The sequence below is a fragment of the Lepidochelys kempii genome, chromosome 2 (assembly GCF_965140265.1).
Source record: "Lepidochelys kempii isolate rLepKem1 chromosome 2, rLepKem1.hap2, whole genome shotgun sequence".
In the NCBI taxonomy this organism is placed as follows: Eukaryota; Metazoa; Chordata; order Testudines; family Cheloniidae; genus Lepidochelys; species Lepidochelys kempii.
Window position 1 is genome coordinate 56,164,079 of NC_133257.1, and position 27,098 is coordinate 56,191,176.

Sequence of the window (27,098 nt, forward strand, 5' to 3'; positions counted from 1 at the left end):
TATATTAAAGTCAAACCAAGAAGTAGAGAAGCCTCCCACTCTCCCCTTGACTTTGCAGTTATGTGGGGGAGAGGCCCATATCTAGATACAAAGAGGTTCTGAAGCACATGCTGAAATTTTAGGTATATTAACTGTCCCACTGGCTTCAGTTTAGTCATAAGTGCCTTATGGAGTCAGGGCTCTAGCGATCAAGGCAAGGAACTCACCTTTCGATTAGCCTCTGCTCTTTCAAGTATTACACAAACCAAATACTTTTGAATTAACCTGCCAATGGTTCAGGCTTGAAATGTTTCTTTTTTACCTTTTTAAGACTTGCCATTGGAATTACTTCCACCTTTGGGCTGTACAAACACACATAGGCTACAGAGTCCTTATAGACGGATATTGACTGAACCGGAATAGGGGTCTGAGGGTCACCATGACATAAAGCAGAGACAAGAGTTCTTCTTTCCAAGAACAACTCTGCGACTCCCAGCCATAAGCATTCTTTCTTTCTCCCCCTCCCATTCTCCTTGGCACACTCTGCAGCCAGCATCCATGGCGTTCCAGGGTTTAAATGACATCGAAGGCCACAGATATTTTTTGTTGGACTGGGCCCAACATTTTGAAATTTATTTTAACAAGGGTATTGATCATATAATTCAATAGAGAGCAAATACCTTGGAACTTTTTTCATTTAATTGAAATAATATGTTTTCTAAATTTGCTAAAGCCCTCATTCCAACATCCAGTACCATGCTACAGTATTAAGGCCATCTGTATTTGTTTATATTCCATATGAAGGAATGTCAAGTTCACAGAGTTAACAGTCAACAGTCAGGAAATGCCAAGTTAAGTTCCATGCATAAACCAAGATGTCTATTCATTATGTTTGTCTTTAATTTCATGATCACACACTATTTTTCAAATAATACAGTATCATATTTTATCTATATCCTTAGATAAACATGTATAGTGAGGTGAAACTTTTTTCATTGTTTTATGTTTACACTAATTTCATTGTCATAAATACTGGATATATCTTTACTGACTTAGGTCAAGATTTTCAAAGTTGGGTGCCTCAAGTTAGACACCTAAATCCATGTTAAGGAACCTACATGAAAGTGCCTGATTTCCAAAGCTCTGAGCATTCACAGCTCATACTGGCATGCCACTTCAATGGTCTTAGTGGACTAGGCTGTGCACATATACATTTAAAATTCATGAATACTTGTGTATGCAGTTTTGAAATTTGCAAAATCAATAGGGCCATGAGCACAGCTGAAGCAAGTTCATTTAAAACTTCACAAGGATATTCAGTTAAAATTGTGAAAAGTCATCCAGTTCTGGTTATTATGCAGCTGTTTTAAATCATACTTTTATCCTATGTGGCTACATGCATTAGTATCAAAGCAAAAGTCTGTACAGAAAGGCTGCAGTGGTAGTTTACCTATTTATGCCTGCCTGTGCTTCATAGTTAGAAGTGTTTAGTGTTTTATGTCTCCAGTTGAAAGGGCCCTCTCATACATTTGCATATTGCATCATTCTGTCTAATTACAAGTTAAGGAAGGTCAATTGTCCTTAGCAATAAAATATGTGGGAAAGAAAGAAAAATATCACACACAAGCAAAATTCTTTCTTCATAAGATTTTACATGAGTCATCAGAAACTCTTTAAAATTCATTCCAGATTAAAACTCGTAAAGTTCCCTTAAAATGTTCAAAAGAAGGGCAATCCCTCTGTCAGGGTAGAAATTACACACTCAGATATATAATTCACTTATCTCCACCCAAATTCCAGTAGCTAGAGGCTTATTGGAAATTTTCTTTTTTGTTAAATATTGTGTTGTCAATGCACTCATCCAGCTATAAAGAAAAATTATCTGTCAGTGGCAAGATGTTCACAAAAGTCAAATAGTTGTGAGGCAAATCCTAACCCCACACTCCGCTCTATGGCATGGAGCTGTCTGGAGTTCCGTAACCCAGTTGAACTCTCTGTTCTTGGCCTGTGTCACATAACAGTCTAGTCTCCTGAGGGCTGTAATACTTTGGTCTAATTCTGCCTGGTGGGCTGGCTGTAGGGGTAGCTGGATGATTTTAGTGGCCTGTGATACACGGGAGGTCAGTCTAGATGATCTGGTGGTCCCTTCTGGCCACGCTTCTATGACTCTAACTCTGCATTTAAGGCCCTGTCTATACAACAAACTGGTATCATGTTTCTGACAGGGCTAGGGGACAACTATACAACGCCATATTGCCCATGTGCAGTAATTTGCTAATTTATGAGAGATGCACATGCAAATTATTTGGACAAACATGTATCCGGTAATATTTTAGATAAGTGGTTCCAACCTTTCTAAAATGCCATCAGGCAGATCATAGATTGTATTAATCTCACACTGGTATGAAAGAGTGTTTGTATTTCTTGATTTACTTTTCCTCATTTATTAGCTGTGTCTAAATTAGAAGAGTTTCTAAAATGGACTCTATGGGCTGATCCAAAGCCCATCAGAGTCACCTGGAGTCTCTCTATTGACTCCAATGGGCCTCGAATCAGGCTCTAAGTGAATTAAGTTTGATTTTAGTAGAATGTGGCCCCTTTAAAAATTCTTTTTTTTATAAAATAGATTAAATAGTTAATAGTAATTAGTAAATAATGGTAAAACATGAGGTTACTCCATTTCTTTCCCCTCGCCTTCAGGCATAATTACTTTAAATCAATGTTCAAATCTAGGATGGCAACTCAAGTCTACTGGCATGTACCTCTTAAATCTCACTTAAAATAGGGTATAAGTGGGATTTACTTGCTGGCCCTCTGCCCAAGGATGAATTTAATCTCTCACAGTTAAGATATTGTAATATATCTTCATAAGAAAACAACCACCTCCGCCCTCAAAGAACTGAGAGAAAACTCCTAAAACCTCTCTCACTCCAGTTTAAGTTATTGGAATTTTTAAAGCAGAACATTTTTCAAGAGACATATTAATTTATCACGATTTGAAAAAAAATCACAATCTTAGTTCAAAATCTCTTCCATTCTAGGAAAAGTCATTCCTTTTAGAACATTTCTTGTAAGCATGATGGGAAAACTGAAAGGCAACTGGCAGCTTGATATAGTTCCTTATATGTGGAAATATTTCTGAATCAGCTTTTCTTTTTAAACTTTGAAACTGAAAAGCAAGCCTTTTGAGCTATATTTTAACACTGCACAAACAAGAGATAACAAAAGTTAACTTTGAAAAAACAGCTGCAAATAAATTTAAAATATTTAAAAGAAACATGATCATATATGGAAAAAGATTATATGCTAAGACTTTTTTCAAATCTAAGGGCCTGATGCTCTTCTGACTTATACCAGGCTGAATAGGAGCAGTCAATGGAGGTATCAGTGTAGAACTGGTGTAAATAAGAGGAGAATCAAGCTCAAAATGTGGTACATTTGCCAACTTCTGATGTACTACGATGTTAGCAACAAAAGCAACATGCTTTTAAACTGTTAAAGACTCAGTTTCCTTTATCTACTTTATGCTTTCCCGAGGATGAAGTAGTCCTAAGAATCCCAAAACCGGAGTCTTTTTCTTTTGATCTTCTGAGAGAGGTAGAATAGGTTTGTTGTAGGCTTTTCTATTGCAGAGCTCGAACAACAAGCCAAAATACTCTCCAGTCTCTGTTTCTTCAGTTAAAGAACTCTAGAAGCTAGGCAAACAAGGTATCATTTTGGAGGTAAATGATTTCCTCATTAAGAAGAAAGCCCCCATGCCAGCAGTACTGAGGTGAGAAATTCTTCTTGGAATGATGTTCTGATTCTGCTGGCACTCAGACTATGAACCCCAGGAGAGAATCACAAGCCTGGCAGTTTTTTATAGGAACAAAAAAAGATGCTTGTCCAACTCTCACATATATTAATAAACAGTCTGTTTGAGAAGCAGGAAGAAGAAGGGAAGTAAAAGAGAAAGCCCCATCCTGGATGCAAAGGTTGCCATGAGAATGGATACATTTTCCAGCCTTTTCTGTATTGGCAACTTTTTTCACAAGAATGAAATCAGGTTTTGGATACATATTAAGTTGACAGAGTGCACAATGCAATCTTTCTCCTTTTCATAGTTAGTGTTTGCATTGGCTGGTGTTTCTCCACCTCTGTGTTACAAGTTCTTGACACTGTACTGCAGTTTTGAGTGGAAAGGTCAATCAAATGCAGAGTATTGTAAGGCTAACATAACATTGCACATTATAGTGATACAATGGGGATTTGGCAGGGAATTCAATTCCTGCATCCCATTCTTAGTTCTTTTAGTACAAATCCTAAGGACAAATTGGAAAATCTGCAGACTTAACTGACTCCCGTAAGAAATTTCTGAATTGAGAGCCTTATCCTCCTCCCATGGAAGTCTTTGGAAAAAACAACAACTGACTTCAATGGTTTAAAACTAAACCCTCAATGTTACTGTTCTTTCTTTCTTAGATGACCATCTCCTGGGTTAAGTTCTTTATGCAAACAGGAGATGTCCTGTTACAAGAATATGGCAAATGAATTGTTTTGATTACAGATAGGTTCAAACTTTTCCATCACAGAGTTTGGGATAGAAGCAGGACTGGTGGTCACATCAATGGGTTTTGACTTGACCCAATTACAGATGGGGGCCAGATCAAGATCCAACATTTTCCTAAGTTTGGGCAATTTAGACTGGGGGCTTCGGTTGGACCCTCTCTCTAAATCCTCATGATCAAGGGGAAAATTAAGGAATACTTTAACCTAACTATTGGCCCCCTCACTCTTCCTATCTTAACCTGGGCAACCTGCAGTTTTCCAGATCTGCGGTCTCATACTCACATGCTTAATTTTAAGCACTTATCTTATAGTAGGATGGGGCTTAGAACAGAAGCTAGCATTGTGGCATTCTCAGAAGCTGTTCTGTATGCAGATCCATTGCTTTTGAAGTTCTAGATACAATATATTTAGGAATAAAAGGTTTGGGAAACAAACAAGCAAGAAAGAACAGGGAGGATGTTCTGAATGTTTTCCTGGTTCTATAGATTGCTTTGTGCATTCAGTTACAGCACAGAAGTTACAGTTTCTTATGCTACTGTAAAGAATAACGGTTGTAACTATTTAGAGTAGACCCAAAAATATACATTGACAGACTGGAACTGTTTCCAGTGAAGGAAAAATGGCAATTTATGCCGCAGTTACTACACCTACTGTAGGCTATTACTGGAAAAAAGTAACTTCTACCCTATTTTCCTTCACTTCTTGTTAATTTTCTATTTTTTAAAAAAATCTATTTGGAAGCAAGTAAAATAAACAAGTTGATCAGCCAAGCGAGGTTCAGTGTTCCTGCTGACACTGGCATATGGAGGAAAAATGATGGAAAAACTAAAAAGGCTAAATGCTGTCTAAAGCAGCACAGGGAAAATAATATGGACAACTGATGTACTTCAAGTAGTTATTTAACATGTGCACCAGTGGTAAGTGTATCGGTGTCAATTAATACTACAAAGAGAGAAGTGTTCAGATCCTATTGATTTTATGTGGAGGGCACTCACATATTACAGTGATGGGTGGCAGTGTAAAACCAATAGATAACACCTAGAGCTTTTCATCAGAGGATCTCAAAGTGCTTTAGAAAAGGAGGTCAGTATCATTACCCCCAACTTGCAGATGGGGAAACTGAGATACAGAGAGAGGAAGGTCAGGCTGCAGGCCAGCCTGCAGGCCAGTGGCAGAATCCCAGTCCTAAGACCCAGTTCAGTGCTTTAGCCAGTTGCCACAGTGTCTAGATTTATCAACACATAGATAGTTAATTTTGGTGATATCATTCATAATGAAGGCAATGGCTTCACTCATAGCAAAAAGTTCAACAAGAATAGCCATTCTTACCTTTTAGAAAAGTGAACCATGACAGTTGTGTCTACCGTGGAGCTATTTCTGTCTGAAAAGGAAAATGTTATTAATATACCATTTGATATTTTCATTAGTTACTTTGAGAATGCAGTGTAGCATATGCTTACAAAATTTGCAGATGACATCATGGTGGAAGGAGTGTCAAGCACTTTGGAAAGCAGGAATAGAATTCAAAATGACCTTGACAAATTGGAGAATTGGTCTGGAATCAACAAGATGAAATTCAATCAAGACAAGTGTAAAGTACTATATTTAGGAAGGAAAAATCAAATGTATAACTAAAAAATGGGGAATAACTGGCTAGGAAGTAGTAGTCCTGAAAAGAATCTAGGAGCCATAGTAGATCACAAATTGAACATGAGTCAACAATGTGATGCAGTTGCTGAAAAGGCCAATATCATGCTGGGGTGTATTAACAGAAGCATCCTCTGTAAGATACACTTTATTCAGCACTGGTGAGGTTTCAGCTAGAGTACTGTGTCCAGTTGTGGATGCCACACTTGAAGAAGATGTGGACAAATTGGAGAGCGCCCAGAGGAGAGCGACAAAAATGATAAAAGATTTAGAAAACCTGACCTATGTGGAAATGTTTAAAAAAAACTTCTCAAGACTAAACATGCCAAGAAGACTGAGGAGGCAATCTCATAACACTCTTTAAATATGTTAATAGCTGTTATAAAGAGGACTGTAGTCAATTGTTCTCCATGTCCACTGAAAGTAGAAGAAGTAATTGGCTTGGTTTGATATCAGAAAACTCTTTCTAACTAAGGATAGTTTAGCTCTGGAATTAGGCTTCCAGGGGAGGCTGTGGAATCCACCATCACTGGAAGTTTTTAAGAACAGGCTAGACAAACACTTATCAGGGATGGTCTAGGTTTACTTAGTCCCACCTCAGCATAGGGTCTGAACTAGACACCTCTCATGGTCTTGACCAGCCCCATCATTCTATAGGTTTTATATGTTTGTTTGAATTTGGCCTTCAGCCATACCACTTTGAGCTCAGGTTGCATCCATTCTCAAAAGCTGAATAGGATGGTTCTTATGTTTGGACTGAAGATCTCCAAGGAAAATACAGGTGCTGATGGTGATTCAGTAGGTGGCACCTTTCTTTTGAGCCAGTACTGAATCAATACCCCAGCAGGGCATTATAGACACAGTTCTTGCTACCAAACCCTACATTTTAAAGGCTAACTTTGCAAGAAAATGAGCTAGCAACTCCCCGCCCCGCCAAAAAAAAAAAAAGAGTGTACTAAGATTAGGACTGAAGGGGGCAAAAGGGGTCAGGTGCAAGTTTTCAAAATTGGCCTTTAAGTCTATTTTATTTTTTGGGTGCCCAAAGCCTGATTCCCTAAGTATCCACACGTGGCCTTGATTTCACTGGAATGGTAAATGCTCTGCACCTCTGAAAATTAGGCCATAGAAGTCAAAAGTTGGACACCCAAACACTGACCCACCCCACTGGCTAGTTTTTAGTGAAATCTTTCCCCGCCAGAGCTGCTCATATTGAGCGAGTGATTTCACAAGAAAATCTTTAAATACCTTCTAATTTTTAGGGCAGTCAGCAGACTATGTTTTTTGAGACAGGGACTGTGCTCATTTCATGCTTTGTGCAGGCACAAGCATATTGTCAGCACTTAATAATGAAATAATAATACTATGGTTTTGTTCAAAACAAGCCTACATGCTATTTTTATTTTATTTATTTATTTATTAGGAAAGTTTATATGTACTTGAGAAGACTTAACTCAGAAAACTAACCTATCTTTTAAGGTATAGAACCTCCCCCCAAAAAGTTAGACCTATTTGCAGAAGTCAGCAATAGGTTACATTTTCACTGCCCTGTAATTCAAAAACATCTGGGCAGATTTGCTTGTGGAAATAAATCCAAGTATACACATTCACACGGAGATAACATATGTTTTTTTTATTAGCAGAATTCCAGCAATTTGCTCCACATTCCAACAGCTGTTTTCTAGAATCATTTTCCATAGTTCTGGGGTTCTCAGGTTACAATGTTCAGATAGCCTTACATGGACATATCAGTACATTCCTCCTGGAACGCTTTACAAGTCCATCAAAGGCTAACAAACAAACCACTCCAGTCTCATCGTCATAAAAAAAATAATCATCATCAGGTTTTACAGTCTTGTAAACCTTCCTCACTGGTCGTCTTCTTACTGCAATTACATATCCTCTTTTATCTTAAATGAAGTTAAGGAAGCCTGCTTTTTGAAAGTTTCTAATGGACTGCTACGACTTGAGAACATTTTTAATATCAGCACTGTCCCTGGAATTTTGGTGTATCTATATTAAAATATCTAGAAGGCAAGATATATTGGTCTTTTCTCCTTTGTTATACTGTCAAAATGCATCCGGAGTTCCTCTGACAAGTTTAATTTCTTCTTTGCCTGTGTTTGCCACCAAAATTCCACTTGCTATTTGAGTTTCACCATTTTTACTCCTTCCTTCTGTAAATCCATCAGTTCGTTCCTGTGCCTTTTTTAAACTTCTTTCAGTCATTCCTTTTCAGTCTCAACTGCTTGAAGTCTTGACTCTGCTTTTGCAGCATGTGTTCCAGCTTCCTCACTTTGGCTGTTAGCTACCTCCTCCCAGCATCACATTTTGTACAATATTGCACAATTTTCAGGTTGATTTTATGATCCAAGTCATCCAACTCAGATCTGAGTGCCAGCTGGGATAATCTTGCATTACAGCTGGTCAGTGTTTCAGCTACTTCCTGCACCAGTTTTCTGAAGACAAACGTTTCATTTATCACATTTTTTAAAAACAAAAAAAGTCAGAACAAAAAGGGATTTTTCAAATGGATCTACGTCTCTGCTGGGTTATTTTTAGGGGGCAGAAGCAGTGAATCAGAAGCATAATTTACTTCCTCACCCACATAGTGTAGCTGAACAGCAACTTGTCATTTTAAGTTTCCAGTTTCAAATACAGCCAAAAGATTTCTGACTCTCCTTGACCATTTTTGCCCCTATTAAACACCTTATCCATCCTCATGGATACTCCCTCACTGGGCATACGTGTAATGCAAACACCCTTTGCACTTGCACATGTGTGCTCTTTTTTCGCTTTGTCTTTTTAAATTATTGTATTTTTTTTTACTAGCTGTTCCTGTACATTCTTTTCTTTCAGCTTTTTATCTAAGTTATGGCTGCTTTTTCCCCCCCTCTCTTTCTCTATGTACCTTTATTCCAGCAGATTTTATGATCTATTCTCCTTTAACTGTTTCCAGTAACTTTAGTATATGCACTATTATCTACAAAGATGGCTGCCTCATATTTCCTGTTAGTTTCTCTTATTCTCAGTAAAGACGGCCACTGCACTTTCAGCTCTGCCATTGGAGACATACAGCAGGAAGCTTTTCTTTGGTATTGCAAATATAACAAGCTCTGTGTAGCTCAAAAGCTTCTCTCTCTCTCTCACCAACAGAAGTTGATCCAATAAAAGATATTAGCTCACCCACCTTGTCTCTCTAGAAAATGTACATATTGCACAGAACAGCTAGGAGCAATCAGTGCAGTTCAACCAATGCTGAGCACTGCATAGTTGGAAATCCGGGCAAGGCCAAAATGCATTCAATGATGGTTTCAGAAAAAGTGCTTGTTTCCTCTCAGATTTTTATTTAAGTAATGGATGCTTTTCTCGTTTTAGTTCCAGGAGCCTGTGTCACTACAGTTTTATAGACTATCGGTTTTGAAATGGTGCTGAACATGATTTGTCCTGGGCTATGCATGTGGTGCTTCACCCAAAACACTTCTAATTTCCCTGCTCAAGGCACTCACTCATCACCCACACTCACCTAACAATTGCCCAAGGCAACCTCTTTCCCAGTCCTGCTAGTTCTCCAGTTCAGCAATCTCGGATACTCATTCCTTCACACAGCTGTGCCAGGCACCCTGTTTCTACCACCCTTCCTAGAGATAACTTCTCTATGGGCATGGCAGCCCTCCCACTGGAGGGAATAGGCTGCTGTGTCTCACTGTCATCCATACTTGCTTCCAGTGTTCTGGGGAGAAAGGGGTGTAAAGCCCTCTCCCTGTCAGCTGCACAAAATCTCATCTATAGACAGTTCCCCCTCTGAGGTAGGTAAATATTATTAAGGACTTAAATATTATGTTATTTATGTAATAGTCAGACACAAGAAAAAACTCCTTTTCACTTATTTATGTAATAGTCAGACACAAGAAAAAACTCCTTTTCACTTTAATGAGCATTTTGTTTGAGAAAGGGCTAAGAAATATTACCATTGATTTCAATGAGCCCAGGATTTCACCCTGAGTGAGTATATCAGGATTCAGCCTGTAATGCCTTTGATCCAAAGCACTGATTATGCTTGACCCAAAGTGATGAGTATGTGAAGAACACAATCAAACCGATCATGAAAAATAACCAATCAATAATTCAAAAATGAGTGGTCCCAAATAAGAACAAAAGCTGACATGTCAAAAAAGAAGCATCGTATTATTATAAGAACAGGAGGAATCCGGGAGAAAATAACATGCTACAATATACTTATTGAAAGCGAAGTTCATTGGGGGAGCAACAACTCTAGGGATATATATATATTTAATGGGTATTCTCACTTTGTCATAATTCTGATACTCAAAGGTCTGATCTCAGAAGTGCACAACTGGCCAACGAATTACACAAGTGTAAGCAAGAGGGAGATCCTGGACCAGTGGCTATAATTATTTAAGAATGATAAAGAAAGAGCAGTTTTATTAAGCTCAGTTATTCCTTGGAAGTTGTATTATCATCATTTCACATTGGATTCTTTAGTTTTGTTTTTCAGTCAAACCTGAAGTCCTAAGGTAGGTCATTTTTGTTTGGCCAAAACTTTGCAATCTTTGCAGATTTATTGTTCCAATGCATGTGGCAATGCACCAAAACAAAACTATTTTTGATTAGATATTTAATTAAACAGCAAGTCCTCATCAACAATGTGAACTACTATATGTGCAGAAAGCCATTTGTTTGCATAAGCAAGAAATAGTCTTTTGAATTCAACACTGCCCAGAGTACAAGTCACCTAATCACACATGAAGCCAACCCCTACAGGTCAGTTTAAATCCTTGCCTTTTTAAAATATGTGAAATGTCTGGCTCTAGTACAAACTTCTAAAACTAAATTTAAAACTGCTGAAAAACAGCATGAAGTTTTGTCTCTTCATTTTATATTTCTTGTCCCAGAGTAATGATTGAGTAGAAGGTCGTGAGGGCTAATGAACACATGGTGGGACTTTATACAGGATATCAAAGCTGAAATGACCCACATACATCTCACTGTAGTACTGTAACTAAGATCAGAAAAGATATTTGATGCTGTCTTGTTCAATAGCTATAAACGTAAAACTCAAAAGCAGTCAGTGAAAGACTCTCTTCTGCTCTCTAACAAAACAGCCTTTCTGTACAGATGACTGTGCATCTGGAAATGTCAGACTATCTGTGGGAGATTCAGATAACTCTAGTCATAGGAAATGTGGAGTATCAATATGATCTTCACACTATTATAATGTGACAACTCTTTCCTCAGTAGGTCACAGTAGGTATGTTAAAAGATTAAAACTTTGTTTCAAAATAATGTAAATTTTACCATCCATTTGACTATCTACTGTATAATTCTGAATTTGGTATTAATGGTTAGCATTCATCTTCCTTAGAAGAATCTTTTGATCCAGCAAGGAGTGCTTCCACTATCTTCAGGTAATGGTGGGTTTCTGCCTATAGAACATGGGCGTGTGTCATGGTAGCTTGCAGAGGACAAAGCCCAGTTTGTTAACACAACACATTAGGGTCTAATTGAACTCCACTGATTGCAATGGGAGTCTCTTCACTGTCTTTAATGGAACTTCCCTGAGGCCCTCAGTTCTTCGGAGCATTCTTATAGTCATCTCAGTGTTTTTCTCTACCACCATTAGCTGATGCAAACTGCGGTATATTTGTATGAGCTTCTCCAAAAGCAGTTGCTGTTGCTAGCTGAAGTTAAGGTAATGAAGAGACAGCTCCTCCATCTTCCAGTAGAAAATGATGTTTCATGGGAGAAAGGTCCAGACTTTGGCTATGTTCAGAGAGAAACTCAGAGAAGGGGGAAATGCATCAGAAATGTAAGGTGGGTTGAGATGTCATCAAGTCCAGCCCCTGGAGCTGAGGCAGGACCAAGTGAGCCTGGACCATCCCTGAAGGGCATTTGTCTAACCTGTTCTTAAAAACCTCCAATGATTGGGATTTCACAGCCTCCCTTGGAAGCTCTCCTCTGGACTCTTCCAATTTGTCCACATCTTTCCTGGAGTGTGGATTCCACAATTGGACACAGAACACACCAGTGTTGAGTAGAGCAGGACAGTTATCTCCTGTGTCTTACATACAACATACTTGTTAGTAATCCTCACAATGCAGTTTTTGCAACTGTATCACATTGTTGACTCATATTTAAGTCTACGAATCTGTCACGGAGGTCATGGGAGCTGTGATTTTACGAGACTTCTGTGACTTCTTGAAAATTCCAATAATTTAGCCTTGGGTAGCAGTGCTTGGGCTTGGGCTTCAGTCCCAGGCAGCAGGGCTCGGCCTTTGGCTTCAATAGATCCATGATTTATTGCTTGTTGCCCGCATCCTGTCTGTAATTTTTAATAAAAATATTCATGGCAAAATCATAGCCTTACTCATGTTCAATTTGTGATCCACTATAGCCCCCAGATCCTTTTCAGCAGTGCTACTGCCATGCCAGTTATTCTCCATTTTGTAGCTGTGCATTTTCCTTCATAAGTGAAGGATTTTGCATTTGTCTTTATTTTAATTTCATCTTGTTGAATTCAGACTAATTCTCCAATTCATCAAGGTCATTTTGAATTCTAATCCTGTCGTCCAAAGTGCTTGCAACCCCTCCCAGCCTGGAGTCATCTGCAAATTTTATATACATACTCTCCACTCCATTATCTGTTTAATTAGTACATTTAAAGAAAAATACTGAATAGTACCAGACCAGGAGTGACTCCTGTGGAAGCCCACAAGATACGCTCTCCCAGTTTGACAACAAACCATTGATAACCACTCTGAGTATGGTCTTTCAACCAGTTGTGCACCCACCTTGTAGTAAAATCATTCAGACTGTATTTCCCTAGTTTGCTTATGAGAATGTCATGTGGGACTTCAAAAGCTTTAATAAAATTAAGATATGTTATGTCTACTGCTTCCCCCATCTGCTAGACCAGTAATATTGTCAAACCTCTCCTCTGAGGGAGGGATCTCAAAGTTTCTTTCAAATTCTTCCATTGTAAGTGTGAGTTAACCATCATGGCTCTCACATGCAGGGATTTGACAACCCAAACTCAGGAGATCTTCAAAGAGACTTGTGGAGGAGCCAGCTGGAGGCTTCCCCTTTGCCCCCCCCCTTACCCCACCCCGCACCCACAAAAAACCCACTAATGAAACAAGACAGAATTTTATGTAAAATGCTATACATTCTCTAAGGACCAGTCCTGACTCTGGAAAGCTTTCATTGGCATTGGGAAGTCTTTCCTTAATATAGGCTGCAGGATTGGATCCTAAGGCACACTCAGAGACTTTAAGATCAGAGGAGACCATAATGATCATCTAGTCTGACCTCCTGCACAGTGTAGGCCACAGAGACTCACTGACCCTTCCTCTATCTGATTTAAAGACTTCAAGCTACAGAGAATCCATTTAACATTAGTTTAAATTTGAAAGTGACCCATGGCCCATGCTACAGAGGAGGGCAAAAAAACCCCAGGGTCTCTGCCAATCTGACATGGGGGAAAATTCCTTCCCAACCCCAAATATGGCAATCAGTTAGACCCTGAGCATGTGGGCAGCACTGACCAGCCCGACACCTGGGAAAGAATCATCTGTAGTAACTCAGAGCCCTCTCCATCTAGTGTCCCATCACCAGCCATTAGAGATGTTTGCTGCTCGCAGCCACAGATCAACTACATGCCATTGTAGGCAGTCTCATCATATGATCCTCTCCATAAACTTATCAAGCTCAGTCTTGAAGCCAGTTAGGTTTTTTGCTCCCACAACTCACCTTGGAAGTCTGCTCCAGAACTTAACTCCTCTAATGGTTAGAAACTTTTGTCTAATTTCAAGCCTAAACTTGTTGATGGCCAATTTATATCCACATTTTGTGTTCGCTTTGGCACTTAATTTAAATAACTCCTCTCCCTCCCTGGTATTTATCTCTCTGATGTCTTTTTAGAGAGGAATCATATCACCCCTCAGCCTTCTTTTGGTTACATAGGTGCCAACTCCAAGGGTGCTCTGGGGATAGAACTCCCACGGAAAAAAAATTGTGAGTGCTCAGCACCCACCAGCCACAGCAGTTCGGTGGCTGGGGGAAGTGCTTGGGGGAGGGCAGAAAGCAGGGAGTGGTGAGTGGGCAGGGCCATGTGGGAGGGGGTTGGAGCAGGGCAGGAAGAGACAGATTGAGGGTGGGGCCCCAGGGTGGAGCAGGGGTGAGCACCCCTGGGGAAAATAAAACTCAGCACCTATGTTTGGCTAGGCTGAATAGGCCAAGCTTTTGAGTTTCCTCTCCTAAGGTAAGCTTTCCATTCCTTGGATCATCCTAGTAGCCCTTCTCTGCAGCTGTTCCAGTTTGAATTCATCTTTCTTACACACAAGGCGAGAACTGCACACAGTATTCCAGATAAGGTCTCACCAGTGTCTTGTATAATGGTATTAACACTTCCCTGTCTCTATTGGAAATACCTTGCCTGATGCATCCTAGGACTGCAATAGCCTTTTTCATAGCCACATCACATTGGTGGTTCATAGTCATCCTGGGATCAACCAATACACTCAGATCTTTCTCTTTCTCCATCACTTCCAACTGATATGTCCCTAACTTATAGCAAACATTCTTGTTGTTAGTCCCAAATTCATGCATGACCTTGCACTTTGCACTATTAAATTTCATCCCATTTCTATTACTCCAGTTTACAAGGTCATCCAGATCATTTTGTGTGATATTCTGGTCCTCCTCCATATTGGCAATACCTCCCAACTTTGTGTCATCCTCAAATTTTATTAGCACACTCCCACTTTTTGTGCCAAGGTCAGTAATAAAAATGTTAATTGGTCCCAAGATCAATTCCTGAGGAACTCCACTAGTAACCTCCCTCCAGCCTGACCGTTCACCTTTCAGTATGACCTGTTGTAGTCTCTCCTATCCACCTTTCAATTCTCATATTAATCCTCATCTTCTCCAATTTAACTAATAATTTCCCATGTGTACCTGTATCAAATGCTTTACTGAAATGCATGTAGATTAGTTCTACTGCATTTCCTTTGTTTAAAAAGTCAGTTATCTTCCAGGTTACTTTTGGTTTGTTTTTTGTTTCTTGTTTCTTTTCTGCCATCAATAGATGGCTGATTATTGATTTACACTTGTTCCTTCCCATCCCTGTAGTTCTATAACCTCAAATATAAATCTCCCTGCTCTCAAAGCACTAGGGTTCATTTTCTTGAAAAACTGTTAAATTATTATTATGGCCTCACTAATTGTCAACATACTTGTATGTGTAATTGAGATTTTGGTTCCTCTCTTCCTTCTGTTGGCCTAGGCTAATAGAAAGCTGTTGGATAATTCATAACCTAGATCAGTTAAGCTTTGAATTGTGTGCAAGAAAAGCTAAGGTGAGTCTGCAAATACTAACAGGATAGTGTAGAATCAAGTCCCTGTTTTGATCTGAATTGAGGCTAGATCATGGCTGGTCCCTGCACAAGTCCAAAAGGGGAAGTGGGAGCATACAACGAATATCCACACACCTACTTTTGCCTCCCCCCTATAGGCTGGTCACAACTGTGACCCTCTGATCCCCTAATTGTAAGGATGGCTCGAAACTAGGAGCACTAGTTAGGTGAACTATGGTCTTGCCCACCCCACACACACACACACACACACACTATGTTTTCAGTGGTAGAAGAGGTAATTAGTGGATAGAAACCTCAGATGGGATTTAAGAGACTTGCGTTCAGTTCCTGCTTCAACTACAGATGTTTTGTGACCTTAAGCAAATCACAAGCTACACAGTGCCTCAGATCCACATTTGTAAATAAGGATAACTTCCCTACTGCACAGGGATTCATAGATATTAAGGTCAGAAGGGACCATTATGATCATCTAGTCTGACCTCCTGCATAATGCAGGCCACAGAATCTCACCCACCCACTCCTGCGATAAACCTCTCACCTATGTCTGAGCTATTGAAGTCCTCAAATCATGGCTTAAAGACTTCAAGGACCAGAGAATCCTCCAGCAAGTGACCCATGCCCCATGCTACAGAGGAAGGCGAAAAACCTGCAGGGCCTCTTCCAATCTGCCCTGGAGGAAAATTGCTTCCCGACCCCAAATATGGCTAACAGCTGAACCTTGAGCATATGGGCAAGATTCACCAGCCAGATACCCAGGAAAGAATTCTCTGTAGTAACTCAGATCCCACCCCATCTAACATCCCATCACAGGCCATTGGGCCTATTTACCATGAATATTTGAAGATCAATTAATTGCCAAAATCATGTTATCCCATCATACCATCTCCTCCATAAACTTATCGAGTTTAATCTTAAAGCCAGATAGGTCTTTTGCCCCCACTGTTTCCCTTGGAAGGCTATTCCAGAACTTCACTCATCTGATGGTTAGAAACCTTCATCTAATTTCAAGTCTAAACTTCCCAATGACCAGTTTATATCCATTTGTTCTTGTGTCCACATTGGTACTGAGCTTAAATAATTCCTCTCCCTCTCCGGTATTTATCCTTCTGATATATTTATAGAGAGCAATCATATCTCCCCTCAATCTTCTTTTGGTTAGGCTAAACAAGCTAAGCTCCTTGAGTCTCCTTTCATAAGACAGGTTTTCCATTCTTCGAATCATCCTAGGATCTTTAGTTAAAATCCATTATGGTTTTGAGGTGTTCAGATACTATTTTGATGAGGGTCAGAGGATAGCTAGAGAGGTAGATGACTAGCTGTCGAGCACATATTCATATTCATGGATTGCAAGGACAGAAGGGACCATTGTTACAATCTCATCTGACCTCATGTATAACACAGGCCATTGACCTTCCTCAAAATCTGAATCTTCTTAGAGGGTGGTGCTGTCATAATGTTTGCTTGTGTACCTCTCTACTGTCCCAAATGCACTGCGGTTACTTAACTGCACTCTTTAGACATACATAAGGCAATGAAAGGCACATGTTTGTAACCTAATAATTTCACTCCTTTCCTGAGTTATGGTGCTGCACTAGTTTGTTTGTTTTTCCAGCTAGGAGAAATATAACAGAGTTACATGCAAACCCCTATATAAATGTAACATGATGGCTGAAACTTTAAATGCACAAGAGTTAAGAAACAGAGTTGCTGTGAGAACATAAATTCAACACTTCTCTTATTCATATGTACAGTATATTGTATTACTACATGTTGTGATAACTTTTATTCCTCAGTATAAAGTGTACGTATAGTATTGGCCAAGTTATAGCTACTGTGAAAGTGAATAGCATTGAATTTCCTGACTTTTGTGGGTACAAAACATCAGATATAACACTGCTTGTCTTTAACATAGCTTTTGGATTTCATTTCCTTAGCAGAGGAAAAAGAAAAATGTGATTGATTTTTGTGCAACCTTCAATTAAGATAGGCACATGGGCCTTTTTGTTTGAATATTAGTGTATTGAAATACAAGTTAATATAAAAAACCTACTGTTATGAAGAGCAAGATTGAGTTAAGCTCACTGAGCAATAATGTTTATGCTTTGACATATGTAAGATCTGTCATTTAAACTAAGGCAGTGTTTCCTAATGGATAGAGCACTAGACAGCCTGAAGACCTGGGTTCTGTTCCTGGCTCTACCACTAGCCTGCTGGGTGATCTTTGACAAGCCCTGTCACATCTCTGTGCCTCAGTTTCTCCATCTGTGAAATGTGGCTAGCAATACTGACTTCCTTTGTCAAGCATTTGAGAGCTACTGATGAAAAACATTATATAAAAGCTTGTTTTTTTCACAATAATACCTATCTGAATATTATTTATTTCTGAAGTAAGTACTTGAAATTGAAAGTACGTGTTTTGCTCTGTGTATATAGGAAAACATAACAAAAATGCCTTCATATTCCTAACTCTAGTAATGTTAAATTAATGATCAAATGATCTGCGTGCAGGGAGTTCCACAAGTTACTTATTCCTTTCCTTCAGAGTGCCAGATCCTACCCGCTGTTCTACGTGGGCAAGTGCTTGTATCCACACAGAGCCCTCTTGATGTCAGTGGGTTTCCACACAAGGGCAGGTGTTTGCCCACATGAAAAAACAAGATCGGGACCCATGCAAGATCGGGACCCGAATCATCATCCTTCTCTATCAACTAATACCCCTCCTCTGATTCTCCTGTCACTCATTTTCACGCTTTCTATCTCTTACCTTAACCCTTCTCCCTCATTCTATTGATATATGTATACCAGAGCACTATTGGACTGGCCTACTCCCACAGAGCTGATTGGACACTTTAAGAAAGCCCTGATCCTAACAGATAAGGTTTCCTTCAGCGATAGGTGGGCTCAAGAGAAAAGAAAAGGCCAACAATTGAGCCTAAGACACAACTTCAAATTACATAAATGTGAAACTGCTAACGTGATGGTTGAGTGGAAGAGTATATACAGAATTAGAGTGCAATTTGCCATTGAGCTCTCTCCATAGCATGAAGTACTTACAAGGGACAGTATGATGCCAAAAAAATAAAAGGAATGACAGAAAACAACTCTGTTTTTAAAAAGTTATTTAAAACTCTTTCAGGGAAAATCTTAATATTTTTCTCTTGAATAAATAATGCAATATGGCAAAGGAACCTCAAAACAGAAGTAAAACTATAACCAACCAGAAAACACATCCTGCCCCATCAAAGATACCCATCCACAGACAGCAATAGTAACAACCTGTAAAACAAAACTTGGGCTCATAAAACACATAATTTCAGTCACAGTTAGTTATAGAAGTTGAAACAGAAAAAATGCTTGAATCAGGGCAGCGAGAACTTCCATTCCCTCTCAACATATGTGTTATAAAAGGCTCCCACATACTAATTAAATGCAGTATTTCTATGGTTATTTTCCATACAGGAGAGGCTCATTTCTTTTGTAAGCTGTATTTGGTCCCTTTGGTTCAGCAATCTTATGAATGAGCCAATTTACCAGGTACCCCTTCACTGCCACAGTAGTCCAGCATATTGTTTATTATTTTATATTTTCATCTAGAAACATGGTGTGGGTGGCATGATACAGAGGGAATAAAGACTCAGAGCTAGTTTCAGATGCAAGTCTAAGGAACACTAAAGCTGATGTAATTTACAACTTCCCCAGCCCTTACGTGTGCCACACATTATAACTTTGTTTTCTTCCCTTAGGCTTAGACTCACACTCACTTACCCACAGCCACTTACAAACCACCTGAGAGTGCAACTGAGGCTAACGGAGCCTAAAATGTGATTATTCTCATGTCAAGGTGACAGAATAGAGGAGTGCTGTAAGAAAAGGAACTAAGAGGAGGGTGTAAGAATGTGAAAGTAGCTTCACTTCCTACTTTACTCCTCCTTACCCCATTTTCAGGCTCTTCATGTGTGACTCACACCAGAGCCAGATCATGACCCTGGCTGTACATTCATGCAGGACACTAATAAGGAGCTCCCTTACTCTTCTGTGTTTGTTACCTGCATATAGCAGCACAGGGGGTTGGACGAGATCAACCACCACAGGGTTGATACTCACCCTCCTGCATAGTTTTGACTTCTCCCTAAATGCATTGGTCAGTACAGCTAAGCTAGCACTAATAGTGAGGGGGAAAGTAAGTTGCACCAGGAAAAGGGCTAGCACAGCTCAATCCTCCATCAAGCAATGGGGAACCAAAAATCAAACTGTGACTCTACATCAGAGTTTGGTCCTTGCTTAACTACACATTGCCCCTTACTCAGGGAAGACTGTAAGTTTCCATTGCCTTGCACACTATACCATCTCTGAATTCAGGGCATGGTTCCTGCCTCTGACCGTCCAGGAGCTCATGGGAGTTGTCCCTAGTGTGCTATATGGATGAAAGCCCACTTCGTATCTTAAAATAGGGGTACACCACTTTAAATTTTCCATCAGGAGTTATAGCATTTTGTTATTAAAATGCATGCCATTGTTCCATTCAGCATTGAAAATAAGATCCCTATTAGCACAGTAGGTGGAATATTCCAAAGTAAACTTTTTTTAAAAAATTGAGACCTGCAGTATATTTTGTAAAGTTTGCTTATCCTGGCTTTCACTAAATGGAGAAAGTGGTTGATGAAGCAGTGGCATGCTATTCATGGTTTGAGCTTGTTACACAACAAGAAGCTTGATTTAAAACCATGCAACTGCCACTAAACCTAACTAGAATCAAAGCTATTAAATATATTATGGCTAACAAATTTACCATGTTGGTTATTATTCCTCCTTTCATGTTGCTTATTCCTCTTTGCCATTCTATATCCCTTACTCCATTTCTAAAGGAAAGCAATCAAGCCTTAGACAATAACTGTGGATTCCTGTATTCTCAAATGTAAAAACCTCTCTGCCTCTTCCAGAGCTAGCATGGTTAAGTGATATGAACATGGAAATGTGAGATAGATTTTACAAATGGAAATATTTTTCATAAAATCAAGAACACTAGAAATTTGCTTGCCTCAATTTTTTTTCACAGTAACATAATGCTATGTCTACCCTTTGAGCTTGGGGTTGATTCCCAGAGCAAGGAGACATACTTGTCCTAGATCTGATCAAGCTAGCACATTATAAAGAAAAAGGGTAGTCATGGCAGCACTAGCAAGGGGTTGGAGTGGGGGACTAGCTGTTCAGACTACCTGCTGTCCCAATGCTAGGCACCTCCTTTGGCAGCTAGCCAGGATGCCATTTCAGATTTTGGTGAGGGGGGGCAACTTTAACCATGATTCCCAGAGCTATTTGCTACTGCGTCAATAGTCCACAGTCACTTAAAAACTAGCCCAAAAGTAGCCCAATCTATTTATTTAAACAATTTTCTTTATTAACACTATGGTCTATACCAGGGTTGGCCAACCTGAGCCTGAGAAGGACCCAGAATTTACCAATGTACATTGCCAAAGAGCCACAGTAATATGTCAACAGTTCCCCCGCATCAGTTTCCCTGCTCCCAGTGCCTCCTGCGCACCAGCAGCCCCACTGATCAGCACCTCCCTCTCCCTCCCAGATCAGCTATTTTGTGGCAGGCAGGAGGCTCTGGGGAGGAGGAGGGAGGAGCGAGGGCACGGCAGGCTCAGGGGCGGGGGTGGGAAGGGGTGGAGTGGGGGCAGCCCTGACCCTGCTCTTCCACCTCGGACCCTTCCCTTTTGTGGCAGGACCCTCCACCAGCACAGGGGGTCCCCCGCTTGCAGTCACCACTCCTGCCCCACGCTGGGCAAGGGACAACCCCATCCCTCACCTCAACCCTCTGCCCTAGCCCTGAGCCCCTCCCACACCACAAACCCCTCATCCCCACCCACACCCCACAGCCCTCACCCCTGCACCTCAACCCTCTGCCTGAGCCCCTCCCACACCCCAAACCCTTCATCCCCAGCCAGAGCCCTCATTCCCCTGAGCCCTAGCCCTGAGCCCCTCCCACACCCCAAACCCCTCATCACCAGCCCCATCCCACAGCCCTCACATTTTTACATTATTTTAAAAAATATAGAAATTGGCTTACAAGGCAGGCGTGGCGGGGGGACAGGACTTGGACCTGTTCTGGGCACCACCAAAAATTATACAAACCCCCCGCCCCTAGGAGCCGCATATTAACTTCTGAAGAGTCGCATGTGGCTCCGGAGCCACAGGTTGGCCACCCCGGTCTATACTTTTTAGAAGAATCACTATTTAGAGTATAATTAAATGACAGATGTTAGCAGCATAGATCTATAACAAACAATTTTTGGCAGCCAAATCATACAAATTGTTCAAATTGGCTTAGGTTTATGTTCACTGAAGGCTTTATACAAATAGTTATGATAAATACAAAGGATTAAGTTGGAAGGAGGTTTCTAGTGTGTTGCTATAAGGATTGGTAGAGTAAACATCACCTCCATGAAATTCACTGATCGTACTCAAGTTTGTGATACTCTGCCACACTAAGAGATGTTAAACAGTAAGTACCATGGGAGATAAGAATATTTACTAGCTGGAAGAGGAAATATAGGAGAAAGCTGCAAAATGGCTGCTTGAGGGCAGCAGTTGAGGGGCAGCAGCTCCTCAAAAGGTATCTGGGAAAGAGGTCCTAAAAAAGTGCAACCCCACTCTGGGGAGATTTGCTAAAAATCCAGGCAGTCACAGAGGAATTGGTGTTTCTGTGTCACAGCCTATGGACCTGACCCAAAGCCCACTGTTGGCAAAGGAAAGACTCCCACAGACAAGTGGGACTAAAAACGGTAGAATAAATGGCCACACTGTGTATTGCCATTCCCTGCAAAGTTAGAGAGTTGGAAAAAAATGTAAAGTTTTAAGTGTAATTTAAACAATATTTGTGGTGGTGGCAGCTCATGCTTGTTTCTTCACAGCAGGGAAAAGATTACAAGTTTTCTATTCTGCAGCACTGCTCTTGCAGCCTGGCTGTGCTTTACTTTCTCCATTTATCTAAGTGTAGACACTGACAAAAAATCAGTTCTACAACTTTTAATTCATTTCAATGTAAATATCCTAGTGCTCCAATGTTTGGCTTTCAAACATTGCCCAGGAATCTTGGTCTAAGAACTATTTTCTATCAGATACATAGCCTTTTTTAAAAGGTTCTGGAACCTTTTTTGTAGTCTATGGTTTTATAACTTAGTTTTTTAAAAAAACTAAGTTATAAATGCTGGAACTAGGGATGCTGGGGGTGCAGCACCCCCTGGCTTGAAGTGGTTTCTACAATATACAGGGACACACAGTGGTTGCATGATCTAGATTATTTTTGGGCAGGATATTTTTGGAGATATTTCTAATTCATCATGAAAGAATTTTTCAGATTATGTGTTGTAACTTGATCTTTCACCACTAACATAAATGAGCTGATGCTCAACTATAGGTGTTAAGATGAATATTTAAAAGTTTGTCAAGGGGGAAAGTAGTATTAGAGACAAAGTATGTGCATAAATTAACAAATGAAGGGGGGATGAAATTAATGATGGCTCAAAAGGAGCTGAGGTACCAAATTTTTTTAAAAATCTCTTAAAAAGTCACTATATAGCATGTAATTAAAGGATGGATGTTAGCAGCATGGATCTATAATAAATTTTGGGTTCCAGATTGTTCAGACTGGTTTGGCTTTATGTGCACTGAAGGGTTTAAACAAATAGTTATGATAAATATGTAACCCTTCTGCCCGTCAGAGTTGGCAGCAACAAGGGCCGGGTTCAGTATCTAGGGGTTCCATTCCAATAACACAATGCAAAACCGGCTCAAGCCCCCACCCAGTGACCTGGGACAAATATATACCATCCCCGCTGGGCGCCTCTAAGAGGCAATACTTTCCCTCTCGCAAGCACAGAGTCTGAGTGTAGGAAAAGCCTTTTAATAACAGAAAGAAACAATGTGGCATTATGTTGGGGAAACACCACCAACAGGATTCATAACACAACCCATGAGCAAAAAAACCACCCCAAGCAATTTGGGGTGTGTCCTTTCCCTTTAGTTCTTGAGTCCAGCAACCCAAAGTCACCCAAAGTCCAACAACACAAAAGTCTCTGTCCCTGGTCAGTGAAGCACCAGAGCTCAACAGTTTATCTGCAGAGTTTTACCTCCCAACCTGGGTGGAGATGGGCAAGGGGGTTAAGGGGCACCTTACGTGGTCCAAAGTCCATTGCCCCACCTCTCCATGGGGCTCCACTCCACCAGCCATCCCACAAATCGCTCCTCTCTGCCAGCCATGCCCCATGACCTGCTCCAGCCATCCCACAAACCACTCTGTTCTGTCAGCTGTCCCACAAACTGCTCCACAATATATCTTCAGGCTCCCCCACTACTTAACAAAACACTCAGTGATTTCAGCTCTTAGTAAGTTTAGCTCTTTTGTGATTTCAGCCTGTAGTAGGGGACCCTCAGTGCTGGTGCACCATTAGCCCAAAGTGAATTCAGCTCAGCAGCCTGTAACTAGACTCCTAATAGAATCAAAACTAGCTCTGAGATTCCACAGTACAAAGAGGAGACAATGCAATTAGCATGTAAAACCCTCCCCAGAAACCCCATACCTGCCCCCAGCCTCTCTCTATTCACTGAGTTTAGGAACCCATGTCCCTTCCCTAGCGAGTGCTCCGTAGTTGATGGTGAGTCCCTCCATCATAACGAAAGGCCAAGTACAGTTCCACTGTCCTTGATTCACATAATCAGGATAATTACAATTTATTCTTCCTGCCCCAATAACAGAGAAACTGGGGATCCCACAGCAGCCAAAGTGACCATTTGGGCAGCTATGGGCTCATGCTAGGTGGGGTGGGTGTGCCTATGCAAATGAGATCAGCCCTGAAGTTCTTTTCCACAACTTGCCACAACTCACCACCAGATGTCAGGGTGGAGCTCATCCTGACTACTTACAAATACAAAGGATTAAGTTGGAAGGATTTGAGAGAGTAAACATCACTTCAGAGAAATTCATGGATGACTCTCAATTGTGTAAGACTCTACCACCCTCAGAAATATTAAAGAGTAAGTAAACAGGAGCTAAGATTACTTACCATTGCGAGGAGAAGGAGATACAGCCCAGCAGAACACAGCTATAAAATGGCTGCTTAAGGGAAGCAGTTGCTTGTATCATTCTGCACATGTAAAGGAGCAGCAGCTCCTCAAAAGGTTTTCTAGGGAAAAGATCCTAGAAAAGTGCCACCCTGAGGAGATTTGGTATAATCAAGGCATTCACAGAGGAATCAGCATTTGTGTGTTACAGCCTATATGGCCCTACCTGGTAACCTGACCCAAAGCCCATTATAGGCAAAGGAAAGACTCACAGACAAGTGGGACTAAATGGTAAAATAAATTGGCATACTGGGGTACTGTCATTCCCCCCAAAACTGGAAAAAATGGGAAAGTTTTAAGTTTAATTTAAACAATATTTGTGGTGTGACAGCATATGGTTGTTTCTTGACAGCAGGGAAAGCTCTCAGGTGGTCATTCTCCAGCACTGCTCTTGCAGCCTGAAACTTCCAAAGCTGGGCTATCCATGGGGATAATTATCCCGAATGTGCCTGAGGCAGCAGCAGCCCCCTCCCCTTCCCAAGCAGTCCTGTGTCTACTGGCGTCACACGGGGCTTGCTCCTGCCTTTGTAACATGTTACCATGTGAAGGTGAATGGCAGATCGTGATGAAATCTTTTTTAAATATGTTTCAGAGTAACAGCCGTGTTAGTCTGTATTCGCAAAAAGAAAAGGAGTACTTGTGGCACCTTAGAGACTAACCAATTTATTTGAGCATGAGCTTTCGTGAGCTACAGCTCACTTCATCGGATGCATACCGTGGAAACTGCAGCAGACTTTATATACACACAGAGATCATGAAACAATACCTCCTCCCACCCCACTGTCCTGCCAAACTTTGGATGGGCTATTACCAGCAGGAGAGTGAGTTTGTGCGTGGGGGGGGGGTGGAGGGTGAGAAAACCTGGATTTGTGCTGAAAATAGCCCAACTTGATGATCACTTTAGATAAGCTATTACCAGCAGGACAGTGGGTGGGAGGAGGTATTGTTTCATGATCTCTGTGTGTATATAAAGTCTGCTGCAGTTTCCACGGTATGCATCCGATGAAGTGAGCTGTAGCTCACGAAAGCTCATGCTCAAATAAATTGGTTAGTCTCTAAGGTGCCACAAGTACTCCTTTTTTTTAAATATGTCTCCAGGAATGTTTAGGGAATATCAGTTAAAATATACCACCTCCCCAGAATACACCATCTCCCCAGTAATAAGAAAAGAAAAGCATAACAGATTCCAAGTAAAAGAGACAAAGATGCAGCCAGTCAATGCAAGTTCCAAAATTGTCGTTTTAGCACCACAGCTGCTTGGCTCTTCTAAATTTAAATGGAAAACCCCAGAAAGGCATGCAGGATGAAAATTTCCTATAAGAGGGAAACCCTGCACTGGGGAGAGCTAGTAGGTACCAGGAATTCACCACATGCTCCTGGGGAAGGAGCTGCTTTAGAGTTGTGTCTATCCTGGTTGTATCACATTTGTATTTCCCTAAGAAGAAAACGTTTCTCAAACTGTTTGTAAAATTGAACTGAAAAAAAAGAAAGGATGTCACACAACTTTCCAGAAAAACTGACTTTAAATTTGAACACCACTTTCTGCTCTCTGAACTATCTTTAGAAAGATATAGAAGAGATGAATCTCTTAAGTTATTTGTAGTTCAGTTTTTTCCTTTCCTACAAACATACCTTTTAAACAAACAATGCCAGAAACATAGACCCAAACATGATCTTTCTTAACCCTATCATGAACTTTTTAAATTTAAAGTGTCTGCTATGGGAAGGGCTCAGGATTTCTGACTAAAGTTTCTGCAACATGAGAAAACAGATATTGTGTTGGAAACATATGGTTAGCTTCACCCATGACTGTGAAATTCTTTGCTTTCATTGTTCTTTGTCGGAACCTTAACATTCTTTTCAAATTGTGTGTGTGTGTGTGTGTGCAGATTTATTTTTTTCTTCCCTTTCTAACTAAAAGGATTCATTTTAAAAAAAGAAAAGAAAGGTCAAACTACAACCTGTCCAAATATTACCTTACTTCTCAGTGTGGACATATATATATATATATATATATATATATATATAATTGAAAAATGGGGTATGGGATGATTCTGAGGGTTATTAATGGATACAGAACTTTTCCCTACTGGCTCAAAAGCTAAAATTCTACTCCAGATTAGCAACCAAGTGTTGTTACCATTTAACAGATGTCAAATGGACCGCCTAAAGTTGGCACCAACTCATTTCTTGGTAGACTAGTGTTCATATCACCATAACTGGCAAGAACTGACAGTTTAGTACAAAACCCAAGGACTGAATAGATGTTAATTGAATTAATTACCCTACAACTCCTAAATATGAGGCTTTCCCCCCATTCTTCCTTCCCAGAAGCACATCCTTGCATCACTGGAAGTCTCAGCTGCTTTATGGCTTTCCTGTTCCTGAGCCTCAGCCATTGTCTTC

The 27,098-nt window shown here is 40.5% G+C and overlaps 1 long non-coding RNA gene across 2 annotated transcripts in view; it reads right to left on the reverse strand.

Annotated features, from left to right (window-relative positions):
* LOC140905889 (uncharacterized) overlaps positions 1 to 24,717 on the reverse strand; it is a 95,561-nt gene extending 70,844 nt beyond the window's left edge. For both annotated transcript variants that reach the window (XR_012156973.1, XR_012156974.1), the window contains exons 1-2: positions 24,635 to 24,717; positions 5,857 to 5,908 (exon numbers count right to left, since the gene is read on the reverse strand). This is a non-coding gene — a long non-coding RNA (uncharacterized lncRNA). The remainder of the gene's footprint in view (positions 1 to 5,856; positions 5,909 to 24,634) is intronic.
* Between the last annotated feature and the right edge of the window lie 2,381 nt (positions 24,718 to 27,098).